Source organism: Cavia porcellus, unplaced genomic scaffold (assembly GCF_034190915.1).
Source record: "Cavia porcellus strain 051 isolate PalLab524CR breed Dunkin Hartley unplaced genomic scaffold, mCavPor4.1 scaffold_18, whole genome shotgun sequence".
Taxonomy (NCBI): Eukaryota; Metazoa; Chordata; class Mammalia; order Rodentia; family Caviidae; genus Cavia; species Cavia porcellus.
In genome coordinates this window covers 47,388,837-47,403,101 of record NW_026947501.1, presented here as the reverse complement: position 1 = coordinate 47,403,101, position 14,265 = coordinate 47,388,837, and the positions used below count along the sequence as shown (strand labels likewise).

Below are 14,265 nucleotides of genomic sequence, written 5' to 3'. Positions count from 1 at the left end.
GCAGACCGAGAGTTCCGGTTCAGCCACATCTTCATCAGCACTTGGAATGACCAACCTTACGAAGTCTACTCATACGAATAGGTAGGACCGAGGATATAATCCTCATTCCCTAATCATTAACAAAACTGAATGTTTCTTTCACCTGCTTATTTGACATCCATACACCTCTACAATAAAGTGTCTTTTCCAGTTTTTAATAAAATCTTTATTTCAGATACATGTTTTCAGATATATGTCTTCCTCATCCTGTCTTTCATTTTTCTACCAGCAATATCTTTTAGGGAGAGGAAGTTTTTAATTTTGATCAACTCCAAGTTTTCAGAATTTCTTTTCTCTTATGGATACTGATTTTCCTATTGTATTTGAGGATATTTAGCAGACATGATTTTTTTCTTATGTTTCCTTCTAAAATTTGTAGTTTTAGATTTTACATTTTGTGTTTGGGGCTGATAATTTTTTCAGATGGTGGGATATACTGGTCAAAGTTCACTTTGAAGGATACAGATATCTAAACATTTATGTTTACAATATTTTGTTGTATAGAATTTAAAGATTTTTGTTTCAATTGAACTTTTGTTTCCTTTTTTGCCTCCATACTTAGAGAAGCCTTTTTTGACTGGAAATCAAGTGCATAACATTTTTTCTCCAAGAACTTTTCAATTTCTTTTGCATTTCTTTAATCTATATTTTAACCTAAGTAGGCTTTATTGTGGTAAAGAGTGAGAAATCTGTCTATGTATCTGTCTAGTATCTAGAGACAGAGAAATCATTAACTAGCATATTGATGTACTTAGGACCCTACAAGACTCCATATATCAAAATGATTTGATTTTAAGTGCTACATGGAAAAACTAAAATTTAAAACACAAGTGTATACAGAATACATATACTCAGGTTAGTGTCATATGAAAGTGAGACAAGAAATAATATCACAGAAACAAGAAAATTTAAAAATTAGAATAGAATATCAGATAGAAACTCAATGCTAATGTTTGGGAGTATTGAAGAATCTAAGAAAATATAAGATGACAAAATCAGTCAAAGAAGTTGAAAAACTGAATGAAAAATAAACATGGAAAAATTGGAACTGTTTCCAAAGAATTACCTTCTTCAAGCACTATAGGTCCAGAACACTGGGGGTGAATTCTCCCAAAAATGCAATGAGTTCCATGGTGCATAAACTGAAGTCAAGCATACAAAAAGATGGAACGTTTCCTGGTTATTTTTGCAAAGCTAGTGAAACACCCAAAAACAAAACTATGGATTAACCTCAAGTGAAATGTATGCATATAAAAAAATCTATCAGAATGGAAGATCAAATCAATCAAATCTAACAATAAGAGAAAAGTAAATGTCACTTCCAATAGGACTTTATTCCAGAATATGAGTGGTTCATTATAGGAATTCTATCATATTAAACTAGCACAGCAGAACCGTATGGTTACTACAAAAGTCCACATAGATCTATTTTTTTTTAACTTTTACAACGTTCAGATCACTGCATACTCACACACAAGTGTAGGAATTAATACAGATGATGGTACAGTGATGATATGCCCAGTTATCCCAGTGTAACACTTTGCACAGCTACAGCACAACAGAGCACTTATACTGCAAGTCTCTACACCTTGTTAAAGTTTGCACACATTCAGCTCTGCCTGCAGTTTTGTCCCCAGACACTTCCCCTACAGACGAGCTGTGGAACAGCTCACCCTAAGAATCACAAAGGCAACACTGAATGCTTCTATCACCAGCCCCTTCTTCATTTCTGTAAATTTTCTCCTTTCACTTTCAAGAAAGTTATATTCATAACATCACGAAAAATGCAACCTGAGATTAGCTTTTTCTTAAACTCAACATCTTTCTCTTGGGAGCAATGCAGACTGTTGTCTGTATTAATGGTATGTTCCTTTCTATTGCCAAATGATATTCCATTGCATGGATGTACCAGAGTTACAACAATTCACCGGCTGAAGAATTAGCTTGGGGTTATACTACTGTGACAACTTGGGGACGGGTTTTGCTGTGAATGTAGGTTTTTATTGTTCAAATGTTGTAAAGGAGGGTGCAACTGCTGGGTCACATGCTCTGCCTATGTTTACCTTTGTGATTTTCATTTTTTATCCCCACACTGATGTGTAAGTACTTCACTCTCTCTGCCTCCTTCCTGGCATTGGATGATATCACAATTTTTTCTTTTCATTTCCGCCATTCTTCTAGGTGTGCAGTAATATCTCCTTGTGGTTTCATTTGCATTTCCCTAATGGCTAATGATACTGAACATCTTTTCATGTGCTTATTCGCCATCTGTGTATCCTCTTCAGTGAAATGTCTATTCATATCTTTTGCCCATTTTCTAATTGGATTGTTTGTTTGCAAATATTTCCTACCAGTCTGTAGCTTGTCTTTTCATCTTCTTAACAGGGTTTCTGTAGAGCAAAAGTTGTATTTTTGATGGGCTAATTTATTAATTCCTTTCTTTATAAATTGTGCTTTTGATGTCATGTCCAAATACTCCTTGCTTACCCTGTGTTTTAAACATAAACCATTGATCTATACCGAGTTAATTTTTACTTGAGGTAGAAATTAAGAGACATGGGTACAGGTTCATTTTTATGGCATGTGGACATTCAGTGCCTCCCAAACCATCATGGACCTGCTTTTGTTCTTTTGTCAAAATCAGCTGCATGAGTGTGCATTACTATTTCTGGGGACTGTATTTTAATCTACTATTATATATGACTCCCTCCACCAATATCGTTATCTTGAATAAAGCTGGATTCAGTATGCTCCTTTTTTGTTCTTCTAAAGTATTATCTTTAGCTTGTTTAGAGCGTTCTTTTCCATATAAATTAAACCTATATATGTTTGTGGAAAACACTGCTGGAGTTTGACAGGAGTTGCTTTAGACCCCTGGAACAACTTCAAGGGAATCCATGGATTCTCTCTGTCAATTATTACAATCAATAAACATTGTGTATTTCTTCTTTTGATTAAGTCACTGATTTCATTCATCAGCATATCATAATTTTCAGCATTAAGTTCCTATATAACTTATGTTACCGATGTGTAACTATTTCATTTTCCTCATAGCATTTAGACAACGGGTTATACTTTTAATATTGGTTTCTATTCATTAGCTTGTAAAAATATGACCAATTTTTTTCTATGTTGAATTTGTATCCTGCAACCTTGCCAAACTTGTTAATTAGTTTGGCAAAAAACTATTGTAATTCTTTGGGATTTCCTACCTAGAAAATAATGTCCCTACAGTTAGGGACAATAGAGGGTGTCTTCCTTTTGGACACGCATGGCTTTGATTTCTTACACTGACAGAAAATCTAGCAGCATGTCAACAAGAGCCATGTAATGCAATATCTTTCCTGTCCTTGACCTTAAGTGGAAGAATTCAGTCTTTCACTGTTAGGCATGCTGAAGCTACAGGTTGTACATTGAGGTGCTTTATCTAATTGAAAATATTCCTCTCTTCCTGTTTTTTGGTGAGTTTTAATCATGAATAGTATTGGAATTTGTCAAATTATTTCTCATCGTTAATTGATATAAGCATATCATTTTTCTTTCTAGCTTGTTGATGTGGTGAATTACATTGACTGATTTTTGAGTGTTGAACCAGCCTTGCACATCTGGAAGAAATCCCACTTGGTCATGGTGTATAACTCTCTTATGTGTTTCTAAATTTGATTTGCTGATATTTTGTTCAGGGTTACAGATGAGGGTCTGTAACTTCTTGGTTCTTTTTTGTTGTTGTTGTTGCTGCTATTATTGATATCAAGTATTGATACAAGTTTCATAAAGTATACAGAGATGTGCCCTCTCCTAGTTTGTTCTCTTACAAATACTGTGAAGTGGTATGGCTTCTCTAAACTCCTCACAGGGTTTTGCAGGGGCCTGTCTGGTGATGAAGATCTCTTTGAGGGTTTTGAATTGTTTGTGACTGTGCAGATTGTCTGTTTCATCGTGGTTGGCTTTTGGCAGCTCATGGCTTCCTCTGTGTCCCTGTGACAATGAACATCAACTGCCCCAGAAGGGTCCCTTGCCTCTTCCTGAACGATTCTGTCCCCGTGTCCCCCACCATGCCCGACCCAAACAACGATTACCATCTCTCCTTCTACCTCTGTCAATCTTGAGAAATTGACACCCAGTTACCCACTTTTTCTTTCACTAGTTTTAGCCACTGTATCCAGCTTTACTTTCCTTGGCTTCTGCCCATGTATTTATTATTCCTTTCTCTCTGTTTTCTGGTATTTCGTTGCTCATATGTATTTAATGTATGTTTTTAATGCCACGGACTTTTTCAACTCTGCTTTTCATGTTGTACATCTAGCAATTAAGGCGAGAGGGTTGCTGACAACTGCCACTGCCACTATGGAATGCCACTATGCCACTGGCACTTTGTCTTTCCAGTGCTATTAATTTTGCTTCACATGCTCTGAGGCTTCATGTAACCAATGCACACATTTACTATGATTATGTTTTCTTTGTGGGTTAATCCACTCATTGTTAGACAATTTCCCTCTACTCTGAAGCTGTCTCATGTTAACACGGGCACCCCCAGTTTTTAGGTCAGCATATGCATGGGATACCTTTCAATCCTATTGCATTTCACTCACATGTGTAATTGTGTGTATTTGGAGTGGGTTTCTTATAGACAGCATATGGTTGGATAACTTTTTAAATCTATTCTGTTTTGTTTTTTAATTGACATTTAGACCATTTACTTTTAAAATAATTATGATGTCATAGAGTTTAATCCTGACATTTTATTACCATTTTCCATTTTATTTCTTGTTTTCACTCCTCTGTCTTCCTGTGGTACCTGTGTACATTTCTCCAAATGCCATCTTGGTTTATTGATAATTTGTTTGCTTGTGTCCATTTGTAAAGTTTTCTTTGAGGTTCCTCTACTACATCTTATCTGTAAAACATGTCTCAGTAAAATAAAATTGAAAAGCTTCTATTCTTAATAAGAGATATTATTTTAAAAATTAAAATCAGGAATTCAGGGTATTACAGGATCCTTGTTATTATCATTAATATTTAACTTTTTGAAGCCTCTACCTAGCACAATAAGGTAAGAAAGTAAATAAAAGAGTTAATGCTTTCCATGGAACAGACACCTTTATTTATTTATTTATTTATTCAAATAATGTGATTGACTTCCTAGAAAATCGACGAGAAAACTAAAATTTTATGAATTGATAATATATTTCAGTCTGTGGCTAGCTATAATCTAAATATTTGGCAAGAAATAGGTGGTTCAAAAGTCAAATTTTTAGAAAAAGAATACAAATTTCTGAGGAAACATATAAAATAAAACTCCTAAGAACAAATACATGAATATATATTTTTTTAAAGAAACATTCAGAACTTTGTTAACATAAAGTAAAATTAAAAACATGGTGGGCTATACCATGTTTTTGACTGGAAGAATATTCGCAAAAAGAATACTTGCAAAAATTTTAGTATTTTCAAAATCAAATAATTTACTAGATTTCAATGAAATTATTGAAAAAATAGACCAAATCATTCCACAACAAGAAATGAGGAAGAATGACTAAAATATTTGTAAAGAATAAGAGTGAAAGAAGACTTAACCTAGAAGCTACCTATGTACCCTAAAAAATTGTAACATTTGAAGTTGTTGTCTCTCCTGGAATGGGCAGGCAGAATAAATATATGGAGAGAAAATTCCATAAATAAAATGTAAAACATAGAAATAGAACATAAAAAATGCATTGGAGGGCTGGGGATTTAGCTCAGTGGCATAAGTGTCTGCCTGGCAAGCACGAGGTTGTGAGTTCAATCCCAGGTACTAAAGAAAGAAAGAAAGAAAGAAAGAAAGAAAGAAAGAAAGAAAGAAAGAAAGAAATGCTCTTGAAAATAATGAGTTAACTATTTAAACTCTTCAAAATTGTTGGCCAGATGATCTATTATATATTTTCATATACGTAATTTCTTTTGAATCTGGTAATACATAGCTTTCTTTCTTTCTTTCTTTCTTTCTACCTGGGATCAAGCTCACAACCTTGTGTTTTCCAGGCATCTTTTATTTTCTTAAAGACACTAGAGCTTATAATTGAAATTACTCTTTTAACAATTATCTCCAATTTCTTTATCAAATTTGTCCTATTAAGTAACTTTTTTTTCTTTAGCCTTTGGTTTCTTTTGCTTTGTTTTTTCTAAGCTTAATATCATCATAAAATTATATTAATTGGTCCTTTTTTGTGTAATATCCATTTTATGCCATACATTTATGTCTAATTAGAACTGTGGCAACATTTTATGTTTCCATATACATGGAGTATTATTGTAGCTATTTATTAAACAGTACTTTAATTAAGTTTACTGGTACAATTTAGATTTGCATAATGATCACATTCATAGGGAGTTAATACCTGTACCTGTTACATTTTAGTTCCTTTCTCTCCCCACTCCTCTCCCCTCTCTTCCACCTCTCTTCCCCTCCTTATTTACAAAGCTTTGTTTTTAGTTTACCCCTTTTTTCTGATTTTTTTCTTTCCTTTCTATCCCCATTCTCCTTCTCCTTTGGACAATAGTCTCCTATTTTACAGTGTCTATTATACATTTTGCTTCTTATTTATACTTTCAGTTTCTCATACCAGAGAGACAATGCTATATTTACACATGTGTCTGATTTATTTCATTTAAAAGTATGTGCTGATATAACCATGGCTGTGCATACTTTGCTGTACTGATGCTTTTAATTCCTTTGGGAGGATACTGACAAGGGGAATAGCTGAGTCAAATGGAATCCCTGGTTCTACCTTTTTCCGGAATTTCCACACTGATTTTCATAGTGGTTGCACCAGTCTACACTCCTACCGATGGTGGAGAAGAGTTCCTTTTTCCCCACTGCCCCTCCAACATTTATTATTGGTAATTTGTTGATAATAGCCATTCTTTCTGGAGTTAGATGGAATCTCAGCATTGTTTTAATTTGCATCTCTCAAACGACCAGTGAGGGTGAACAAGTTGGAAGAAGCAGAAACAACTTTAAATATACCAGCCATCTGATCTTTGACAAAGTGGCCAGACAGCCTCTTTAGTAAATGGTGCTGGAAAAAATGGCTTTCCACATGCCAAAGATTAAAACTAGACCCATGTCTATCACCATGCTCTAAGCTAAAATAAAAATAGATTGAGGATCTAAGTATTAAAACAGAAACAATCTGCTGGAAGAGAAAATAGAACTCTTGAATACACATGTGTAGGTGAAGATTTCATGAACAAAACCCCAACGGCATGTGAAATACTATGAAGAATCAACAACTTGGATCTCATCCTATTAAAAAGCTTTTGTACAGCAAAATAAATCACCAACAGAGTAAAAAGACAACCCACAGAATGGGAAAAAAAACATCTTAGCCAGTTCTTCAAACAAAGGACTTCTATCCAGAATATATAAAGAATTTAAAAATCTCAGACTTCTCCAAATTTAAAGACTCAGTACAAAAATGGGCATCTGAGATGAACATACACTCCTCAGAACAAGTGCAAACAGCAAATAAATACATGAAATAAAGCTGTTTATTAAATATTCTGATACCACCTTTTCCCCTATGCTTCCAGCATGCATGTTTTACATATCTTTTTATTTATAAAGAAAGATAAGTTTTTCTAGGTATACATTTATATTTTTGTTACTAGCTCTTGGTCTTTTTCACTGTTGTCAGAAAATATGTGACAAAATATGCTTCTGAGTAACTTGACACTTGTCTGTACCTAATGTTACCATATTCACATTATCTGTACTCACTTAAAAACATGCAGTGTAATTTTATATGTAGCTGTATGATTAAAACCTTATATCTTCATTAATTTTTGGCCCATGTGCTCTATTAAGAGTGTATAAAATTATTTCAAAGTATCTTACTTAGATTGTAGCTTTGTGCATACAATTTTGTAGGCATTATCATCTTCAGTTATGTCTTGTCATTATTTTTAAAGGAAGAAAAAACTCTTGATTTTGTTACCTGCTTTTATGCTTTCAAATAGTCTCTATCTGATATTAATACAGGCTGATTTTCATTAATGCATTTTATCTATTTTCATAAGGGATATTCCTGACCCCTCTTTGTTATTATGGCATTTTCATTTTATTTGCTTCTGCCTTTGATTTTTCCCCTCTTTTTTTTGGTAATATAAACAATGATTTATTTGATTAATTTCCTTCTAGTGATTTTGAAGTTACAGATCCTGTTTTGACCATACTATCAAAAGCTGTTTCTTTTTTCTTCTGATTTTTTTTTCAGTGTGGTACAGCAGACCCAGGGAGTTACATTTGCCAAGCAAATGCTCTTCCCTGAGCTGCACACTCAGTCTGTGCTGCTGTAAGGCACAGCTCTGGCCCTGGCACCTTGCTCCTGGTTCCAGACCCCACCAAGGGAACCTTCTGGAGCCTTCCACGCTGTATGAGGCAGCCAGGCCTGAGCTCCCCCAGCTGGAGAGCTGGAGAGGCAGAATTGGAATGAGTGCCACCCATCTCATCTGTGCCCTGATCTTGCCCCTGTAGCTGGAGCAGTGAGTTTCTTTCTAGAAGCACCGCTTACACTTTGCTGAAGCACATTTCCATGGAAAGAAAAGGGACAGATTTCTTTCAATATGTTCTTCAAATTCAGCTCCACAGCACAAATTTCTATCCTTTTTCTATTTTGCTTTTCTAAAATAAAGAAAAAAAAATCTTAATCAAACCTGAATTTCTGTAAGTTTCCAAAATGCAACCAGCACTGGTGTTTCTGCACCTTCTTTCCTCTTTCCCATCCTCTGTTTACGGAGGCTGGACCTGTGGGGAGAAAGCTAGCATTTTACATCTGTAGTAAGCTTGGCTCATGTTGTCTGCCTCCTGACGCTCTGCACAGAAGGTGCCCTGAAGGAAAGCAACCTGCAAGCTACAGAAAATGTGACAAATCACATTTTGAGCTTCAACACAATGCAATTTCTCTTTTAAGACTAATATTTAAATACATGATGAAATTTGTGTTTATCTCCTATTCTTCCATGAGAGGACTTTTAAGGAAAAATTTAGTACTTTACAAATGATCAAGTCTCACAGTAAGATCAAGAGTGCTATTCCTAGACCATCATGATTATAATTTAATACATGTAATTTTATACCGTCTTTCTAATTTCTCTAGAATCATTTAAGTGATCAGATCTCATCGGCTTGATCTGATATCCATTTTGAGGTAGTTTTAAAGGACATTAAAAAACTAACAGTCTCCTAACTTAGAATCTATGTCTGTTACAAAAATCGCGTATCTCTGATTTCAACAAAGACAGCTGTAGTTTCTCTCCGCACAACTGTGGTGTGGAGCTTTCTCATCATGGTAGTTTCTTTTGGGAGAATCAAACTGGCAGACCCAGATCTGGGCTGGAGGTTTTCTTTTAAAATGAAGATAATAATTTTAGTTCTTTTAAAGATAACTCATCTCTCTTTCAACCTTACATAGTTTTTAAACCTAACACAGCAAAACATCCAAACAGTAAATAAAATGATTCCTGTTCCTCTCTCCATACTTCTAACTGAAGTCAAACTACAATTTTATGTAATGTGTTGAGTAAATTTTAGGAGCATGCAACTGTCATTATAATTGAACGTTTATTTTCCTATGATTAATTCACTCGTAAATGGGAGGTACCAAATATTACCATCATGGTACACTTTGGAAGGTAACTTGGAGATCATTTATCAAAGTAGCTCATTTACAGATGAGAAACTGGGTCCCAGAGAAGTTCTATGAGTTTTGTAATGAAAGGATCAAAATGTTTGTGGGATTTGTGGTTTCCAAGCCAAACAGAACAAGGCAAAAAGTTGAGTTGGTTCCCTGAATAATTCAGATCAAAACTGCTGAGATGTCTGAATTCCAAAATGCAGATTGTGTGTTTGCCCTTAAATATCAGGACACACTTTATTCATTGTTTCAATGTCCATGCTGTTTGCAAACTTTCTGATTAAACGTGTGGTCAATGGTGACTACGCACATGAAACTCACTGCTCATTTCTGTTAACATCTATTAATGATTTATTATGTGCAGACAATGAGCCAAGTACCCCATATACATCATGTCACTTAAGCCTTGCAATTCCTCAAGGGAGGCAATGTCATTCTCCTTTGCCAATACTAAGAACTCTTGAGTTTTTCTATGTGAGAAAATGGAAGCACTCGCTCAAGTTCACACATCCGCTCACGTTTCCACCCTGAAAACAGCACCTATACAGCTGGTTCCTCGCCGCAGCACGAGGCTTGGTGCATACCTTGGTTGCTGAAAACGTTTTAGAGGACTCTGGCCCTGCTCAGCTGTGCTATCTTCATGGTGTTTCTTTCTCTTCCTCAGCCATTATCCATGTGTACAGGGGACTTGCTTTCAGGGAACTGCTCTGGCTCTCCTGGGGCTCCTGGGTCCCTCACTGCAAATGAGTCCATCCTCAGCCTGGAGTCACACTCCTGAGCTCTTGTGTGACCAGACTGAGGCTGTGGCACCAGATAAGACACCTTCACCTGGGTCTTCTATCTTCCTGGCCCCCCGGCCGACCCACCCCATCCTGCATCAGTTTCTACAGGAACCTCTCTCTCCGGCATGCCTCATCTGATTCTCCACACTCCATGCCAAGGTGCTGAGCATTGGTCCCAGGCAGTAAGAAGTTATGGACAACTCAGCAGATCCTTTTGTTTTCACTTTTGAAACCGTTCTTCCAGTGACCAGCAGAGAAGCTTCCCAGTGCTCTCGAGAGCAGCTTTCAAAGGGCTTGGATTCTTCTTTGAACTCCAAAGAAGAAGACTCTTTTGAGTAAAAGTCCTACAATTTATTCCTTTTCAGCTTTGCTACACCAATCAGCCCATCAAGCTTCCATGATGAACCTCAGCATGAATGAGGGCTGCATCCAACTGCAGGGGAGACCCTGCTCTGTGAAATAAGTGGCCAGGAGTCTCTGACATTGGCCCTTGGCAAGACCTCTGTGTGTGATACCCGGAAGTCCTGGTATCAGCCATAAGGACCCTGTGTGCATCTGTCACCCCTGGATGGCAGCCAGGGACTGAGCCAGTCTGACCATGTCCATACTATAGCAGGATCAGGGAAGCTGTTCTTTTTCTTGTCTTGGCCCCCATACTGGCTTTCTGTCCTTAGTCCTGTCTGGGCCCCCACACTGGCTTCATCTTCTGTCCTCCCTGCCTTATATTTAACCTGCCTTTCGATGACATCATCAGTGGCTCCCCAAACACAACTTGATACCAACTTTGCTGATGGCCAGAGATCTGCTTTCAGGTCAGCCCATTCCCAGGCATCATCACAGAGATCAATTTAGTCCTTCCCCAGCTTTGAACAAAAAATCTCCCTCCACTACTCAGAGAGCTGAGTCTGAACCCGTGTTATCTCCTGGACACCTCATGGTGGTTGAGATCATTTCAAACAAGTCAGGCTGAACTTCCAGGAGAACATGGCAGATAGATAACAGCAGCTATGGAAGCTTTCTGAGATACCCAGTTTAGAATCCAGGAATGGTACAGTGTGAGGACTCCTAAGCAAGGGGAGATATACCCTGCCAACCCAGGAATGAACTAAGCTGAGACAAACCAACTGGAAATGCAATCCCGGTGCTATAACTGGAACAGATAAAATCTCAGTACAGAAGCTGGAACCTGTGCCTCTGGAAATTGTAATTTGAATTTCCTGCCACCGCCACTGCTGCGTCCCATTCGGCGGCACAGCAGGGAGAGAGACGCGCGAAAGCTCTGAGAGTGGGAATTGATGAACAGAGTTGAGAGCGGGACTGGCAGAAGCCCTGCATCAAGTTGTGGTGAGTGAAAGGAATGGGGACCCTTCCATAGAGTAGGAGGCTCCAAAACAGGACACTCCAGGACCGGGCAGGCTAGCGGGAACAGGACACTGTAGTGACTTTAGTCACATATTCCCCTCTCAAGTGGGATTGATTCAGAGCGTTTGGCCTGGAAGACGCCCCTGACTAAAACCCAGTAGGCTAGCCCATACCAGGTCCCAGTGCCTGGCAGTGCACCCTAGCAGTGGAGCCTTCACTAGGTTGACCTGGAGGGGTGGGCCCAGCAGAGGCTGCCCAGGTCTGTGTCTCCCTAGTACACTGAAGTGTGTGTGTGTGGGGGGAACACCTAGCCAGCAGATTAAAACAAACTGTAACCCACAAAGAAAAAAACCGGGCCTCCTATATATATGCTTGTATGGAAGGAACAAAAAGTATGGGAAGAGGGAGAAACAAGAAAGTGTCCTCAGTCCCCAGTCCTGAGAACACTGATCCAGGAAAGGTAAATGCAAAGGAGAATGAGGACAAAAAACATGCAATATAGACACGGCACCAATAGACATAAAGCAATATCTTCAGAGCCTCATAGATGAGTTCAAAAGTAAAGTATTTAATGGAATAAAGCAAGATATAAGTAGAATAGAGATACGATAAGCACCACCCAAGAAAAAACAGATGGTGGAATGGAAGAACAGAAAAAAAGGGGAGAATTGCTTGATGGAGAAAATAGAGAAAACATAGAATACATGAAGTAGGTTCAAAGAGATTCAGGAAACTAAAAGTTCTATTGAAAACTGGCATAACAGCTTGAAAGAGACTAAGGACAGATTATCTGAACTGGAGGGCAGATTTGTAATGTGGGAGCATGAAATGAAAAACTTCTTAAAAATAACAAGAAAACAGCAATAATACAAAGGTTAGAAGATGATAAGAGGATCTATAAATTAAGAATATAAAAGAAGAAGTAGGGACATAAACAAATGAACTACAAAAGCTATTCACAGAAAAAATCCAGGAGAATTTCCCTAATTTAGCAAAAGGTAAAGATACTCAGATGTATGAGGCATACAGGACCCAACCACCTACAACCCAAACAGAGCTACACCCAGGCATACAATAATCAAAATTCCAGAAATCCAATATAAGAACAGAATATTAAAAGCCATCAGAGACAAGAAACAGATCACTTACAAGGGAACACCCATCAGAATTACAGCAGACTTCTCAGCACAAACCATCAAATCACGAAGAGCATGGGGGGAAATAATTCAAGCTTTGAAACATAATAACCTCCAGCCAAGACTGATATATCCTGCATAACTGTCCCTAGAAATTGATGGAAAAATAAGTTGCTTCTAGGATAAAGAGGAACTAGGGGAATTTGCAACCACCAATTCAATTCTACAGAGAATACTGCAGGACATTCTAAAAAAAGAAAAATACCAAAATTCCAGAAACAGTGGTAGACAGGCCACAATGAATGGAGCAGAAAGAGAAATGAAGAAGACAAACTGACAACTAATGACAGAAAAGGAGCTCAACAGAAATGAGGCAGAGAAGGTTGGATAGTAAGAACAGCTATTTTGGAGAAAACAAGACATCATAATAGCTAGTGCTGATTTAATATGATCTTGTTTTGAAGTCCCATCAAGCTTTTGTTCTTCTCTCTCCATCAGTCTTAACATGTTGTATCTTATTGTATTTTATTATATATGATAACATAAACAAAAACTTTTATAGACAAGGAGATTATAGAGAAGCCATTGTTCATTTTCTGTTAGTTGATTCTGTAATACTGTAATACTGTCATTCTCTTGAATGGTTTTACATTGTCTTGATATGTTTGATGCTAGAGTACCTGAAATTATAGTCAAAATTTTCAAGGAAAGAGACACTGTGGTAACTACTTTTATGTCAGAATATCTTATGGTAAAACACTATTTTGCTTAAATGGTTATGTTTTGACCTGCGCTGTTTTGTTGTTATGCCCTCTTTTTTATTATTTACTTTTTTATTTTTATCTTTTTATTATTTACTTTTTTAATTAAGGGAAAAATTAATTAAGGGAAAATAAATAAAAAATAGCAGGATATATTATAGTAACCCACTTTGATTTCCTATTAACTTGATTTGAAACCCTTTATTAGTCTTACCATCATGTTTTGACTGATTTTCCTCTATTCTGTTTTGCTTGATGGTACCAAGTTCGAAAGTATAGGCAACAACTGTGAAGACAATAAGATTCATTATGATGCCCATTCTGGTTGACTATTATCTTTTTATGAAGTCCTGTAATGTCTCCAATGTTTTGGTTTTATTGGTTTTGTTCTTTACTGTTTTGTTCAATTTTATTATAAGTGATGATATAGGCAATTCTTTTTAAGATAGCAAGAAGCAATATGGTAACCATTGTTGATCACCTTGTATTTTTTTTTTTAACTTTTTATCGG

The 14,265-nt window shown here is 36.8% G+C and overlaps 1 long non-coding RNA gene across 5 annotated transcripts in view; it reads left to right on the top strand.

Moving 5' to 3' along the window:
• Positions 1–12,328, top strand: part of LOC106028066 (uncharacterized) — a 33,852-nt gene extending 21,524 nt beyond the window's left edge. For 2 of the 5 annotated variants that reach the window (XR_001201686.3, XR_010040742.1), the window contains one exon: positions 2–7,860. This is a non-coding gene — a long non-coding RNA (uncharacterized LOC106028066). Of the gene's footprint in view, position 1; positions 7,861–10,377 lie in introns of those variants that run through there. The other 3 variants (XR_010040745.1, XR_010040744.1, XR_010040743.1) reach the window with 3 other exon arrangements.
• The last annotated feature ends 1,937 nt before the right edge of the window (positions 12,329–14,265 follow it).